This window comes from Sus scrofa, chromosome 2, assembly GCF_000003025.6.
Source record: "Sus scrofa isolate TJ Tabasco breed Duroc chromosome 2, Sscrofa11.1, whole genome shotgun sequence".
NCBI lineage: Eukaryota > Metazoa > Chordata > Mammalia > Artiodactyla > Suidae > Sus > Sus scrofa.
The window spans coordinates 86,561,648-86,577,448 of record NC_010444.4 but is presented as its reverse complement, the minus strand read 5'-3'; the positions used below and the strand labels follow the sequence as shown (position 1 = coordinate 86,577,448).

The window sequence follows — 15,801 nt, the reverse complement described above, 5'->3', positions numbered from 1 at the left end:
TGTTCTCTTCTAATTTTATGGTGTCTTGTCTTATGTTTAAGTCTTTAAGCCATTTTGAGTTTATTTTTGTGCATGGTGTGAGGGTGTGTTCTAGTTTCATTGATTTACATGTAGCTGTCCAGTTTTCCCAGCACCACAAGCTGAAGAGACTGTCTTTTTCCCATTTTATATTCTTGTCTCCTTTGTCAAGCTGTCAACTTGACAACTGTAGCTGTCTGGGTTTACTTCTGGGTTCTCTGTTCTGTTCCACTGGTCTGTATGTCTGTTTTTGTACCAGTAGCACACTGCCTTGATTACGGTAGCTTTGAAATATTGTCTGAAGTCTGGGACATGCTCTCTGCTTGTTTTTTTCCCTCAGGACTGCATTGGCAATTCTTGGTCTTTTATGGTTCCATATAAATTTTTGGATTGTTTGTTCTAGTTCTATGAAAAATGTCACAGATAATTTGATAGAGATTGCATTAATCTGTAGATTGCTTTGAGTACTCTGGCCTTTTGAACAATATTAATTCTTCCAATCCAGGAGCATGGAATATCTTTCCATTTCTTTGAATCCTTTTTAATTTCCTTGATTAATGTATTATAGTTCTCAGCATGTAAGTCTTTCACCTCCTTTGGCTTATTCCTAGGTATTTAATTTTGGAGGATGTGATTTTAAAAGATATTATATTTTTATATTCCTTTTCTAATATTTCATTGTTCATATACAGAAATACAGCTAATTTCTGAATGCTAATCTTCTATCCTGCTACTTTGCTGGATTCATTGTTTAGTTCTTCTGTGTTTTTCTACACAGCAAAGTGCACATGCTTCATTTCTGAATATGGGAGAATGTGTGTAGGGTAAAGAAATGGAGAAATATATGGAATGAGTTAAGTAACAAAATTCAGGCTGGTTTTAATGTCATTGGGAGCATTCCCATGTTACAGTATTTTCATTTGGATATTATTGGCTAATAGGGATTCAGTCCTAGAAAATCAAAATACCCCCACAGAATTCCGGACAGGAACTTTCTGGCTAAGCTTTTGAACATCTATATTTTGGGATTTTTTGTTTTTTATTTTTTAATTTTTTATTTTATATTGGAGTATAGTTGATTTACAATATTTTATTAATATCAAGTATAGAGCAAAGTAATTCAATTATATATATACATATATCCAGTCTTTTTTAGATTCTTTTCCCATATAGGTTATTACAGAATATTGAGTAGAGTTCCCTGTGCTGTAGAGTAGGTCCTTGTTGACTATCTGTTTTATATATAGTTATGTATATATGTTAATTGCAAAACATCTAACTTATCCCTTCCCCCTACCTTTCCCCTTTGGTAACCATAACTTTGTTCTCTAAGTCCATAAATCTATTTCTGTTTTATAAGTTCATTTATATCCTTTTTTTAGATTCCACAAAGAAATTATACCACATGGTATTTGTGGTATAACCTCACATAGTATGATAGTCTCTAGGTCCAACTATGTTGCTGCTAATGGCATTATTTCATTCTTTTTTGTGGCTGAGTATAATATTCCATTGTATATATGTCCTCTTTATCTATTCCTCTGTCAGTGGACATTTAGGTTACTTCCATGTCTTGGCTGTTATGAATAGTGCTGCTATGAACATTGGAGTACGTATATCTTTTCAAATTATGATTTCCTCTGGGTAAATGCCTAAGCGTTGGATTGCTGGATCATATGGCAGCTCTGTATTTAGTTTTTTAAGGACCCTCCATACTGTTCTCCGTATAGTGGTTATACCAGTTTACATTCCCACTAACAGTGTAGGAGGGTTCCCTTCTCTCCATGCCCTCTCCAGCATTTATTATTTGTAGACTTTCTTTCTTTGCTTTTTTTTTTTTTAAGGGCCTTATTTGTGGCCTATGGAAGTTCCCTGGGCTAGGGGTTGAGTCAAAGCTGTATCTATCTGCCAGCCTATGCCACAGCCACATCAATGCAAGATCTGAGCCACATCTGCAAACTACACTGCAGCTTGCGGCAACGCCAGATCCTTAAGCCACTGAGCAAGGCCAGGGATTGAACCTACATCCTCACAGATACTGTCAGGTTCTTAACCCACTGAGCCACAGTGGGAACTTCTTCCTGTCTTTTTTTTTTTTTTTGGTAGAACAATGTTTTTTTTTTTTTGTTTTGTTTTGTTTTTTGTTATTGTTGTTGTTGTTGCTATTTCTTGGGCCGCTCCCGCGGCATATGGAGGTTCCCAGGCTAGGGGTCGAATCGGAGCTGTAGCCACCAGCCTACGCCAGAGCCACAGCAACGCGGGATCCGAGCCGCGTCTGCAACCTACACCACAGCTCACGGCAACGCCGGATCGTTAACCCAATGAGCAAGGGCAGGGACCGAACCCGCAACCTCATGGTTCCTAGTCGGATTCGTTAACCACTGCGCCACCACGGGAACTCCAGAACAATGTTTTTATTCCTTCTAGTTTTATTGAGCTAATTTACGTATAGTACTGTGTAAGTTTCAGGTGTACAGCATGATTTATATACATCATGAAGTGACCATCCCACTAAATCCAATAAATGTCCATCATCTCTTATAGGTACTAAATCGAAGGAATAGAAAAAAAGAATTTTTTTCTTCTGATGAGAATTCCCAGGATATACTCTCTTAACATTCATATATAACATATAGCAGTGTTAATTGTATTTAGCATGGTGTATATTATATCCCCAGCACTCATTTATTTTATAACTGGAATCTTGAACGTTTTGACTGCTCTTATCCAGTTCCCCTTCCCCTCACCTCCCACCTTCCCCCATCTTTGGTAACCACAGATCTGATCTCTTTTTCCATGACTTTGTTTTTGAATATGTACTTCTTACAAATTTTAATGTCACATTGACCTTTATCACAGCAGTTGGTCCTCTACACTGTTAAGGATTAGTTACTGGATCATAAGCTTCTCAACTTTGTATTGCCAGAGGCTAGCACAGCAGGTACTGAGTACATGACTGTGTCATGAATGGATGAGGAGTGGGTTCTGTGTTCATGTTACAGATCAGTGTGTAGCTACTGCTCTTCTTTTACTTTGTCCTGAGGCCAGTTATTTCCTCACCCAAGAGCTTGCTAGATTCCCTGTGTATTTATAGGCAGTGTGGTACTTTCATTTTCAATGTCGCCTTTTCCCTACCATAAACATGCAGCTTTTGCTCTGAATCATAATTTTCCCACCACTCCAGGGATATCCATATCTCTGACTTTGGTGAAAGGTGGATATTAAGAGAGAAACGCCTAACTGGAATTATCCTACAAACTAAACTATGTTCTGCCAAAGGTCTGGAGGGGGTGGAAGGTGGAGGAATCAAGGTATTCATGTCAGCTGCCCTGTGAGGCTGAGCAAAGTTTCTGGAGAGGAGGCCACAGACATCCCAGGGCCAACCCAAGGCTGAGTGGCCACGTCTCAAAATCTTTAAAAAGGAGGCCACCTACCAGAGAAGTTAGAGAACCTCTGCTCTACATCTCCTTTCTGATGGGGGGCTGTGGGGCCGACAGCCACATTTCTCAGGGGGACAGGAAGAAGATACCAGCTGCTCTTCTCCCTGAAATCTGCCCACCTGGGGCCCTGTCACCAACCTCCTTGGAGATCCACACACTTGGGAACGCAAGGGAGCAGATGCTAGTTTGCAGGGGTGCCTGTTCTGCAGGAGGAAAAGCTCTCCAAAGGGAGTGGAGTAGGCAAAGCCACCCACAGATGTCTTGTGTCAGCTCTATCTCAGGGACACAGATAACTCATCAGAAAATCATTTGCCTTTAAATGAGCAGAAGAGATGTTAAGTGCTCTCTTTCTCCCTGAGATAACCTAACAAATGTCAGTTTTCTGCAGTGTCAAATTCTCCAGCTCAGCCTGGTCACTTTCACAACAGACTTCCGTCCCTTTCCCCAACACAGCCCATGGGCGGGGATTGGCTCTAGTGCAGGCAGATTCCACTGTGGTTCCAGGTTCTGCTGCAAACCCTGGACCCTGGAGTACAGCAACACTCTTCCCTTTGTCCCTCCAGCCTGGGTGGCAGCAGCTTCCAGCAGTTGCTCATCTTTGGTTGCTTCACCATCTCCTATTCAGCTCTTCTATCACATATCAAGTAATTCCATACGTAGTTATTAACACAACACTGTAAATCAACCATGCTTCCAGAAAAATAAATTTTAGAAAAACGTAATTCTCTTTAGAATTTACAGTTTCTGTTTTCCTGATGGGACCCTGACAGAGAACCACCACTAGTGGCTGAGGCTCTATACAGGCCATACTGCATCATCATCTGAGGCTGGTACTGTCATTACCCTGTTTCCACATCTGAAATTACAGCCCAGATTAAGTCAATTGTCTCTGTTAAGAGTTATGTTTATGAGTTCGCAGAACCCAAGGTGTCATGTTGTATATAGTGCATCTTCTTAAACACAGAACTCATAATCCACATCCCATTTATAGAACTTAAGGGGTGGGTTTTAAGTGTGGCGATCCGGCTGCTGTGCTCTTTCCTCTGGCTGGAATATTTCAAGTCTCAATATAAATCTTACTTTCCTGAGGAAGCCGCCTCTACCACCCACCGTGACTGTGTCTGCATTGCTGAAGCTGCCTTGCTCTGTCTTCCATGCTGCATTGTATTTGCTTGCGGCTGTTTGTCTTTCCCATTTTGCTGGAAGTCATCTAAGGGTAGGGACTGTACCTCTCCTTGCTCGCTACAAAGATGTGATGAATAAGTGAATGAATCACTTTTAGACATGAACGACAAGATGTCACACTGCCGATCAAGAACTTCGAGTCTCTGCATGGCCCAGATCATAAAAGTTCAAGCTCCTTGCTCTGCTTTCAAGAGCCTTTAAACCTAGCCTGGACCCCTGTCTGGGTTAGCTCTCAACCATGACCCCTAGGGCAGCAAGCTCTCCACTCCTCTGAGTCAGGAACTCTGCTTCCTTTCTCCACCTCCTGCCTAGTGGCATAGCACTAAGAGGCACTATCAGAATTACTTACCTCCCTTACCTACATCCCACTTTTCTTTAAGTCTGCCCTTCCGGCCCACCCCTAAAGTGCCCCAGGTAATTCTATTCCTGCCTTAAACCTCATGTTTTGTATTTATTTTCAGCATCTGAATACCACTCCCCATCTAACCACAAGTATGTGGAGGCAGAGCCTTGCATGTTAGAAGCTGAGAAAAGTCACATGCTCACTTTCCCTGCCTCACTTTCCAAAGGAACTACACGAGCCCTTAACTCTGGCTCTACCCATGAGAAACGCTCACCCCAGACTTTGAAATGGGAGCTGGTCCTGTCTGGAGAGGAGGAGGATGCAGAGCTTTCTCTGGTGGTGATGGTGGTGGTTGCCAGACTGCACTCCTGGGACAGCCATGGCTGAGAAGCTGTGTCCAGCGTCTGGGGAAGCCATATAAACTGGATTTAGCGTCCTTACATGACCCATTGCAGCATAACTCGGGGATTGCTCTTAGCTGCTGAGTCCAGAGCCCAGTCTTCCAGTCCTCCCAATGGTTTGGTGAGCTGCACAATACCCTCTCGTTAAGTTTTCTTGAAGTATGGTTGATATACAATCAACAGCATATATTGAGTCTATTTTGCCATGTGTGTAACCTGTGAAACCATGACCACCATCAAGATAGTCAACTTATAAATCAACCCCTCAGAGTTCCCTCATACCCCTTGTAACCACAAATGCCCATGGCTGCTTTAGCACTGGGAGACCTCAGAGTTGGAAGAGATGGAGGCAAGACTTTGGAGCTGGTCTTCAAAAGAGCCACCAGATAGTTCAAAATCATCAAAATTCTGTGGGAATTGGGGCCACTCTGCTCCTTTTGGTGCTGGTACCAGTACCAGGAATGTGGGCTGTTATTTTCAAGGCCAAATTGAGCTGAGGAGTAGAGGATGGGGACAGGACCAGGGAAGTTAGATTGCTACAAAGCTCACTATTCTGAGACACAGTCAGATTTTTCTTGGCTGCTGCAAGGTTTTGGTTAATTTCCAGAGTTTTGAAAGTAAGTTAATTCTGACAACTTTTGCCAGTTTTTTTTTTTTTTTTTTTTCCATTGCTTTCATGGAAGGATGGACTTTTGGAGTTCCTTACTCTTGTCATTTTGCTGATGTTACTTAGCCCCAATTTCTCTTTAAAAAACTTTTTCCCCCTTGTGTTTTTTTTTCAGTCAGTTAGGCTTTATTGCCAGCAGCTGAGAAGCCTGAGTCACTAGCTCATGACCCTAGTGACTAGGCAGCTTAGGCCCTCATTGTTCACAAACTCTGCATGCTCTGAAGGCATTTCAAAAGAAAGCATTAAGGATCCTTCCTCATCATTGCATCGGCTCAGGTTGCTGCTGTAGGGCAGGTTTGATCCCTGGCCAGGGACCTTTCACATTCCATGGGCACAACCAAGAAAAAAAAAAAAAGACAGGGTATCTTGTTTGGTTTTGTTTTATATATCATAGGCCCAGTTAGCAGGGTGTGGTGTTGTGTTAGTTGCTACTCCAGCTTTCACTTACCTCTTCTGCCAACAGCTCCTGTTTAACTTTGGGGAGCCCAGCACTGCCATTCTTTCCCTCAGATTTCTTTGGTCCTTGCCCATGCCCCCAGATTCAGAGTGGCTCTTTGACTGGTATAAGCTCTTGCTATAGTTCGTCTTTAGTACCATGAACCTCTCTGGCAGTCATGTCCAGTTACAGCCCCTTTGTAGCATATGGAGCTTCAGGGCCAGGGATCAGATTCAAGCCCCAGTTGTGCCACAGGTTGAGCAACACCAGATCCTTAGCCCACCGTGCTAGGATGTGAATCAAACCTTGGCCCTGGCACTGCAGAGATGCCACTGATCCTGTTGTGTCACAATGGGAACTCCTGGTTTCACTGTTTTAAAAGTTTTAAGTTTCAAAATCAAATTGCACTACCTCTTACACTTATCCTCTCTCTCCCTCACCAATTCTCTATTTTCAAGATTTTCTTGGATAATCTCACCATTCATTTTTCTCTATTATATTGATAATTGTGGCATTACATTTATATATCAATTTGTGGAGAATTGCCATCTTTAAATATTTTTACCAACAGTGTATTGGATTTTCTATTTCTCTATACTCTTACTGCATAATATCAATTAAAAATTCTTTGTTAATTAGTTTCACCAATGTTTCCTTCCAACTGTTTTCCTTTTTATATTGAAATTTTCAACTCATTTGAAATTTTCTTTGATGTGAGAAGTGAAATTGAGATCCAACTTTATTTTTCCTCCAAATGGTTTGTTAGTTATCCCAATATGATTTATTGAATAATTTATCTTTCTGATAGGCCTGAAATATTCTTTATCATATATTGTATATGTATGGTGTATATACACACACATACACCATATATATATAGACTTTTATTTTTTTATTTTTTATTTTTTACTGTATATTTAATTACCAAAACTTGATAAATTTCTATTAGTGAGCAGAGCCTTTCCCCTCATCACTCTTCTTTTTCATATTCCCCTCCCAGATATTCTTTCCTTTTAAAAAATTTCAATTTAGAATAATTTCCTAAAATTTCCCTTCTCTTTCCAAACTGTGTTGTATTTTATTTCACTGAATTTAAAGGGGGACATAGGGAGAAACCACATTTTGACAATTCCAATTTTCCAGATGTGGTATAAGTGATTTTTGTAAATGTCATCTTCTTTGACTCCCCTTAGGGATTTATTTTTCCATTATATTTGTTTATCACTGGCATATAGAGAAGTCCTAGGTTCTGTGCATTCATTTTCTAAGACTGCTATAACAAAATACCACAAACTAATGACTTAAAACAGCAGAACTCATTGTCTCACAGTTCTGGAACCCAGAAGTCTGAATCAAGATGTTGGCAGAGCCATGTTCTCTCCGAGGAATCCGAGGGAGTATCTGTTCCGTATCTTTCTCATAGCTTCTGGTGTCATGTCGCTATTCCTTGGCTTATGGCTGCATAACTCCAACCTCTGCCTATGTTGTCATATGTCATCTCCCTGTATCTTCATGTTGTCTTGTTAGAACATCAGTCATACTAGATTAAGGGCCTACCCTACTCTAGTGAGACTTCATCTTAACTCTTGATATCGGCCAGGTCCCTATTTCCAAATAAGATCATATTCTAAGGTTCTGGGAGTTGGGATTGCAATGTATTTTTTGGAGCACATAAGTCAATCCATAAGAGTTTTATATATTCATTTTGCAGCTACTCACTTCATTTTCCTCCTTGCTTCTAATTATTTTAAGGATGACTCTTTTGTATTTTCCTGCTACATATCTTAACAACTGCGTATCATGAAAATGATACCTCTTTTCAATATTTATTTATTTCAGACTTTTCTTTAATTTCATTATCTAGCACTTTATCATATAGCCAACAGGTATTCATCTTTAAATTTTTTACTTCATTGTTTTTAAAACTTGACCTTGATTACTACTGAAGTGAAACATTAAAAAGAAAACCTATCCATCTGCATTTCTTCTTTTGTGAATTCTGTGTTTTCCATCCTTTATCTTTTGTACTAGGATTTTTTTCTTATTCATTTGAAAGGTCTTTTTGTGCATGAAGAATATTAACTTTTCTGACATATATTCCTCCAAGACATTGAAAGCCCTTTGTCAACTGCCCAGCAGTCAACGGAAAGCACAAAAGAAATGTGTAGATCTACTGTAACATAAATTAATTATACCTTTCTGTGCAATAGTCTGATACATGAACAAATACCTCTCATATTATAAGAGCAATAAGGGGAATAGTGGAGTGCAATGTAGATTTTTATGAAGCACTCTTGAAAATTTCAAGTACACTAATACTTATAACTTGTTTCATCGTGTACCATTTCTAAACCATTCATTTTCTTTCCAGCTAAAGCACTCAAAAGATTCTCAAGGACGAAATTATCTGATTAACCCTTTAATGCCAAATACTTCATAGCTCTTGCTCACATACTATCAAGTTTACACTGACATTTAAAGGCCCTAACTCACCATCAAGAAAAGGATTAATCTGTCCTTGGTTTATCTACATGAGCAAATAATAAGATTTAAGTGATAACCAGCTGTAGGATATGTCCTTATTAAATTTGATAGGATTTTTAAAAAGCCAAGTAATGTAATGAATTTTGCAAAGTAATTTAGATTAACCAGGTTTGACTGCTCAATTTGGAAGTGATTCAGTGCAGGTATAGGCATAGCAATAATTTTAAAATATTAGGCTTTGATTATACTGCACCAGAAATTTGAGAAAAGTTAAATGAACATTATAATATATTGTTTTAACTGGCTTTCATTACTCATAAACACATGCTTATTTTAGCAGTTCTTTTTTTAATCCTCCTCACAAGTTCTCTTCCTTCCCAAGGAACTCTTTACTTGACTTATCCACATGATACAAAATGGGATAAAGGAAGGGCACCCAGTTCTTGAGATAGTAATACTTATTCAAAATATAAATGTCCCGAAAACTATAAGATGCTGATGAAAGAAATCAAAGATGACTTAAACAGATGAAGATATATGCTGTGCTCTTGGATTGGGAGAATCAATATTGTCAAAATGCTACACAACCCAAAGCAACCTACAGATTCAGTGCAATCCCTATCAAACTACCAATGCCATTTTCCACAGAACTAAGAACATTTTTTAAATTTGTGTGGAAACACAAAAGGCACTGGGGAATAGGCAAAGTGATCCTGAGAAAGAAAAATGGAACTGGAACAATTAGACTCCCTAATTTCAGACTGTATCACAAAGCTGCAGTCATCAAAATAGTATGGTACTGCCACAAAAACAGAAATATGTATCAATGGAACAAGATAGATAACCCAGAGCTAAACCCACAGACCCATGGTCAACTAATCTATGACAAAGGAGGCAAGAATACACAATGAAGAAAAGATATTCCTTCAATAAGTGATGCTGGGAACACTGGACAGCTACATGCAAAAGAATGAAATTAGTTCATTCTCTAACACCATACACAAAAATAAACTCAGTGGATTAAAGACTTAAATATAAGACCAGACACTATAAAACTCTTAGAGTAAAACATATGCACAGAATCTTTGACATAAATTGCAGTAATATCTTTTGGATCCACCTCCTAGAGTAATGAAAATGAAAACAAAAATAAATGAATGGGACCTAACTAAACTTAAAAACTTTTGCAAAGTAAAGGAAACTCAAAACAAAATTGAAAAGACAACCCACAGAATGGCAGAAAATATTTCCAAACAAGTGATCAACAAGGGATTAATCTCCAAAATATTCAAGACAGCACCTGCAGCTCAATATGTAAAAAACAACACAATCAAAAAATGAGATCTAAATAGACATTTCTCCAATGAAGACAAAGAGACGACCAAAAAAGCACATGAAAACATGCTGAACATCACTAATTACTAGAGAAATGCAAATCAAAACTACAATGAGGTGTCACCTCACACCAATTAGAATGTCCATCATCAGAAAATCTACAAATAGGGGGAGTTCCCACCGTGGCTCAGTGGTAAATGAACCCGACTAGGAACCATGAGGTTGCAGGTTTGATCCCTGGCCTTGATCAGTGGGTTAAGGATCCGGTGTTGCCGTGAGCTGTGGTGTAGGTTGCAGATGCAGCTCGGATCCCGTGTTGCTGTGGCTCTGGTGTAGGCCAGCATCTACAGCTCCGATTAGACCCCTAGCCTGGGAACCTCCATATGCCCGGGAACGGCCTTAAAAAAGGCAAAAAGACAAAAAAGAAAAAAAAAAGAGGAAAATCTACAAATAGGGGTTCCTGTTGTGGCTCAGTAGGTAAAGAACCAGACATAGTGTCCCTGAGAATTTGGGTTCGATCCCCGGCCTTGCTCACTAGCTTAAGGATCCAGTGTATCCACAAGCTGCAGTGATGTAGGTCGAAGGTGCAGGTGACACCTGCCATTGCTGTGGCTGTGGCGTAGGCTGGAAGCTGCAGCTGGAGTTCGGCCCCTAACCTGGGAACTTTCATATGCTGACGGTGTGGTCCTAAAATGCAAAAAAAGAAAGGAAGGGAGGGAGGAAGGGAAGGAGGGAAGAAAGGAAGGAAGGAAAGACAGACATATTTTCTGTCTTTTCCTATTTCCAGCTTCTGGTATAGAGCTCCTAAAACCCTTGAAACTTCCTAAGTGATAAGAGCAATAATATCCACAACAAACCTCTTTCAACCACACCTGAGTTTTGTTAATGCAGTCAATGTAATGACTTCTAGAAAGCGTGGAAACCTGGGGCTGGTTACCAGGGGAACCAACCTTGCGACTGGAGGATTAGGAATTTCAGTCCCACCTCTGGGGGGTGGAGAGAGAACTTGAATGCTGAACCTATCACCAGTGGCCCATGATTTAACCAACAATGCCGGTGTGAGGAAGCCTCTGAAAAAACTCAACAGGCCCACGTTCTGAGAGCTTCCAGTTGGTGCATTCATGGACGTTGAGGAGAGGCATAGACGCGCTGAGCGCTTTCCCCGTTCCTTGCTGTATGCATCTCTTCCATCTGGCTGTTCCTGGGTCATTTTATAGCAAGCCGGCAGTATAGTAAGTAAAGTATTTCTCTTTTGTGAAACACTCTAGCAAATTAATCAAACCCAAGGAGGGCGTTATTGGAACCTACAATCTCAGTCAATGGGTAATAACCTGGGCTTTTGATGGAGGTCTAGAAGTATTGGGTTAGGGGTGGTCTTGTAAGACTGAGCCCTTAACCTGTTGGCAATGATGCTGTCTCCAAGTAGGTAGTATCAGAATTGAGCTGAAGTGTAGGATACCCAGCTGGTGTTGGAGAATTTCTTGGTGGTGTCAGAATCAGAGTCACAGAAGGTCGTATTGGAATCCAGAGGAAGGGACAAACAAAAACCTCCCAGTTTTGATTTCAGATAATACACCACAGCTGTCCAAGTCATCTCAAGCAGGAAATAAAATGAAAAAAAAATGCAGAGTTTTCAGAAGATCCCTGGATCACAGAGAACATGTTTGGCAGCCAGTAACAGAACCCACGACCAATACTGGTTGAAAGAATAAAGGTGATCAAGAGTCCCACACAACTAGAAGTCCGGGAGTAGATGGTTCTGAGCTCAGAATAGCAACTCAGTGATGTGATTTAGGGCTCAGGCGGTCTCTGCCTTTCGGCTTTATCATTTTCAGCTGGTAGATACTGTTTTCCCACTGGTACCAGGATGGATGCTGCCACCGTAGTAAGCCAGCCATTTACATTTCCTGGGTCTCCATTTCTCCTCTATACAATTAGAGATGTGATGAGATGATGATTGAGGTCCCCTTAGGATCTGGCTTTCTATCATACCAACCACTGCTGTGGAATGAGAGTCGAACCCAGCAGGTCTCAAACTTAAGCGTGCATCTGTCTCACCTGGAGTGTTCATTGAAACGATTTCTGATTCAAAAGGTCTGGAGTGGCGCCTGAGAATTCACAAGTTCTAACAAATTCCCAGGTATTGCCGAAAGTGCTAGTCCACACTTTGGACCACACTTTGAGAACGACAGGTTTAAGTAATCAGTATGTCAGTTTCCTGACCTGTACAACGGAGTGGCTATTCAGTGATCATATCGCTCCCGGCTCACTGCCAAAATCCTCCAGAGAGCTTTTGAAAAATACAGAGAGTTGGGCCTCACCCTCAGAGATTCTAATGCAGTAGCCAAGGGGCTGGGCCCAGAAATATGTCCTTTATTAAACAACCCCCTGGGTGATGATGGGGTTAGAGAATTAGATCATCATTAAGATGCTCCAGCTCCAAATTCTAAAAGCAAGATTGCCAGTTTCAGCAACTTGAGTAGTCACAAAGGAAAAAGAACTGCAAAGGAGGCAGTGTTTTTACTCTTTCCTTTCAAATTCAAAGATAGCGAGGAATTGGCGTATTTTATTTATTTAAACATTTTTATCCCTTGGGATTAAAAATAAGAAGCTAGACATTACTATATTTGACTCCATAACAATCTTGTAAGAAGCAGTAAAAATCTCAACCCTTCTAGGAAGGCTTGCCTATACTTTTCCTTCTGAAAGTATGTAATCTCTCCCCTTAACTCTCTAAGAATGTTTTCATATTAATATTATTACTTTCCTGTGTATGTATTTGTAATCATTTATTTTTACTAATACATGGGCAGGGTTTTTAAAAATCAAATAATATAAAAAGTAGCTCCCAATCACGTTGGACTGCTGGGCCCTTAAAATGTGAATCATCCAAACTGAGGTGTGCTGTAAGATTTAGTATAAGAAAAAAATGATAAAACTTCATTAATTTTTATATTGATTAATATTGAAATGGTAGTATCTTGGGCTTACTGGGTTAAATAGAATATATTAATTTTGCCTGTTTAAGTCTCCCTTTTTTTTAATATGGTTGCTAGAAAAGTCAAAATTGCAAATGTGGCTCGTAATATGCTCCTATTGGACGGCATTGCCCTAATACATTCTGTTTATCTTCTCCATTTCCTTTTTCCATCTTTTTATTTGTTTTGTTTCCTGGGAAATATCAATGATTCTAACATTCAATATTTCTACTGAACGTTTAATTTCAGTTGTCATCTTTTTAATTTCCAAGAACATTTTGTTAGTCTTCCATATACATTTCATGTGTTTTACACATGCAGTAGTTTCTTATCTAATTTTATAATTCTCGTTCTCTTGACGTTTTATTCTGTTTGCCCTGTTCTAGTTTGCTACAAGCTTCATTCTCTTTGGCCTCCGTCTTTAACCTTGGAGGCGTTCCTCAAGTATCTAATAATTCTTGGCCCTCCATTCATATCCAAGAGGACCAAAAAGCTGCCTGGAAACAGTGCATACGTTGGCTCGTTGGCTGGCCTCTTGACTGTGGGTTGATAAGATGGAAAGCTGAACTTTCTTTGAGAGATACCCATTACTGCTCTCACCACCAATGGTTACTTCATGGGAGCTTTTTCTCTCTTGGTGGTGGTTTTTTGTTTTTCTGGATTTTGTTTTGTTTTGAATTTCTCTCAGGAAGAATCCTTCAGGCTTGCTGTCTTGGTTAGCAGTTGAGGAAAGAGAGAAAGATGTTGGGAGCCCAGTGATCACTTTCAGGTTAATTCCACTATTTTTAGCACCTTACTTATCCAGGGCCTCTCTGACACGTTGCAAATCTGGATGGTCTCAAGTCATTTTCTATAGAAAATAAACATTCTGTTTCTTGGGGAAGTAGAAGTAGTTACCTGACTGGGGGTTGAGAATGGAAATAGGATGCAATTCTCCCAACCCTGAGCACTTCGGTCATGTGTAAGGCCAAGGGCCTCATGTCTTGTTGGTGTCATCTGTGTGTACTTCGGTTGTAACTCCCTCTGTTCTGCTAAGTCAGCTTTTTTTGCTTTCCACTTTTAGAAATTGTTTAAAACATTCATCTAGTCTTACCACCTGTCCTATTCTTTTCTTTTTTTTTTTTGCTTTTTTGGGGGGGGAAGGGGCCTGTACCTCCAGCATATGGAGGTTCCCAGGCTATGAGGTCAATCGGAGCCGTAGCCGCTGGCCTACACCACAGCCACAGCAACACCAGACCGAGCCGCTTCTTTGACCTACACCACAGCTCATGGCAATGTCTGATCCTTGGCCCACTGTGCAAGGCCAGGGATGGAACCCACACCTTATGGTTCCTAGTCAAATTCGTTTCCACTGCCCCACAAGGGGAACTTCCCCTCCTGTCCTGTTCTATGGTCCTTGTGGATTAATTCACTGTAAGTTATGTAGTATTTTCTTAGTGGGGTTTTAATAAAGAGAGATCAACACACATAGTCAATTTCCCCATCTCTATCTGGAGGCCCCTTTTCTATCCGTAGCTCTAGTTATTTACAGCTTTTTATTTTCTCCTTAAAGAGAGGGCAGACTCAAGGTTAGCCTTGTCTTTGAGTCTACCCCCTCCACCTTCTTCCTAGCATCTTTGTGTGACTCTGTATATACTAAATGCTCCACAGAGAAGGAAGTCACTCATGTAAATTATCTATACTTTAGAATCTTACTGGTTCCCCATGTGCCTTGGAGTAAGTCACTTTATCCCTTCTGGGTCACAGATCTTAGACTAGAATCTTGTCTTGAGATGATTTCTAAAGGCCCTAATCAGATGTGACATTCTAATAAGGTATTGCCCAGTTTTTTTATTAGTATTCACTGTTTGCTAATCTTTATTTTATCATTACAAGGGATCTAACATTGTAGAGAATTGTGGAGACCTTTTGCAAAGGAAAAAATGTTTAAATCCATCCAGAGAGACAATGGTTACTCCTAGTTAAAGGATTTATAATCCATGATCAACACTGCAGGATTGGTAACCAAGTGCAGGATCAAAGATCGAGCAAGAACAGTAAGTACAGGAGTTCCTGTTGTGGCTCAGTAGTAACAAAACTAGTATCCATGAGGATGCAGGTTCAATCCCTGGCCTCTTGCAGTGGGTTAAAGATCTGGTGTTGTGGTGAGCTGTGGTGTAGGTTGAAGACATGGCTTGGCTCTGGCATTGCGTTGGCTCTGGTGTAGGCCGGCAGCTTCGATTCGACCCCTATCCTGGAAACGTCCATATGCTGCACCTGCAGCCCTAAAAAAGCAACAAAACAAAACAACAACAACAACAGAAATACTCTGTAGAAGGAATGACTTCTCCTAGCTGTACAAGCCATTGTGTGTGGAGCTGGGGGGAAGGGGAGAATGGAGGAAGAAGGTAGGATACAGCTACTGGAAGCTGTTTTAAAATATACCTAAGATGCTGGTTTTATTCGGGTTTGGCAAGGCCAACAGATCAGGAGACAGTTGCCACTGAAAGCATTGTTACTTTTCCTGCCACACCA

At 40.4% G+C, this 15,801-nt stretch overlaps 1 protein-coding gene across 2 annotated transcripts in view; it reads left to right on the top strand.

Moving 5' to 3' along the window:
• Positions 11,035-15,801, top strand: part of OTP (orthopedia homeobox) — a 37,122-nt gene continuing 32,355 nt past the window's right edge. For both annotated transcript variants that reach the window (XR_002341752.1, XM_021084474.1), the window contains exon 1: positions 11,035-11,541. The gene's annotated coding sequence lies outside the window, so the exon portion shown is untranslated. The remainder of the gene's footprint in view (positions 11,542-15,801) is intronic.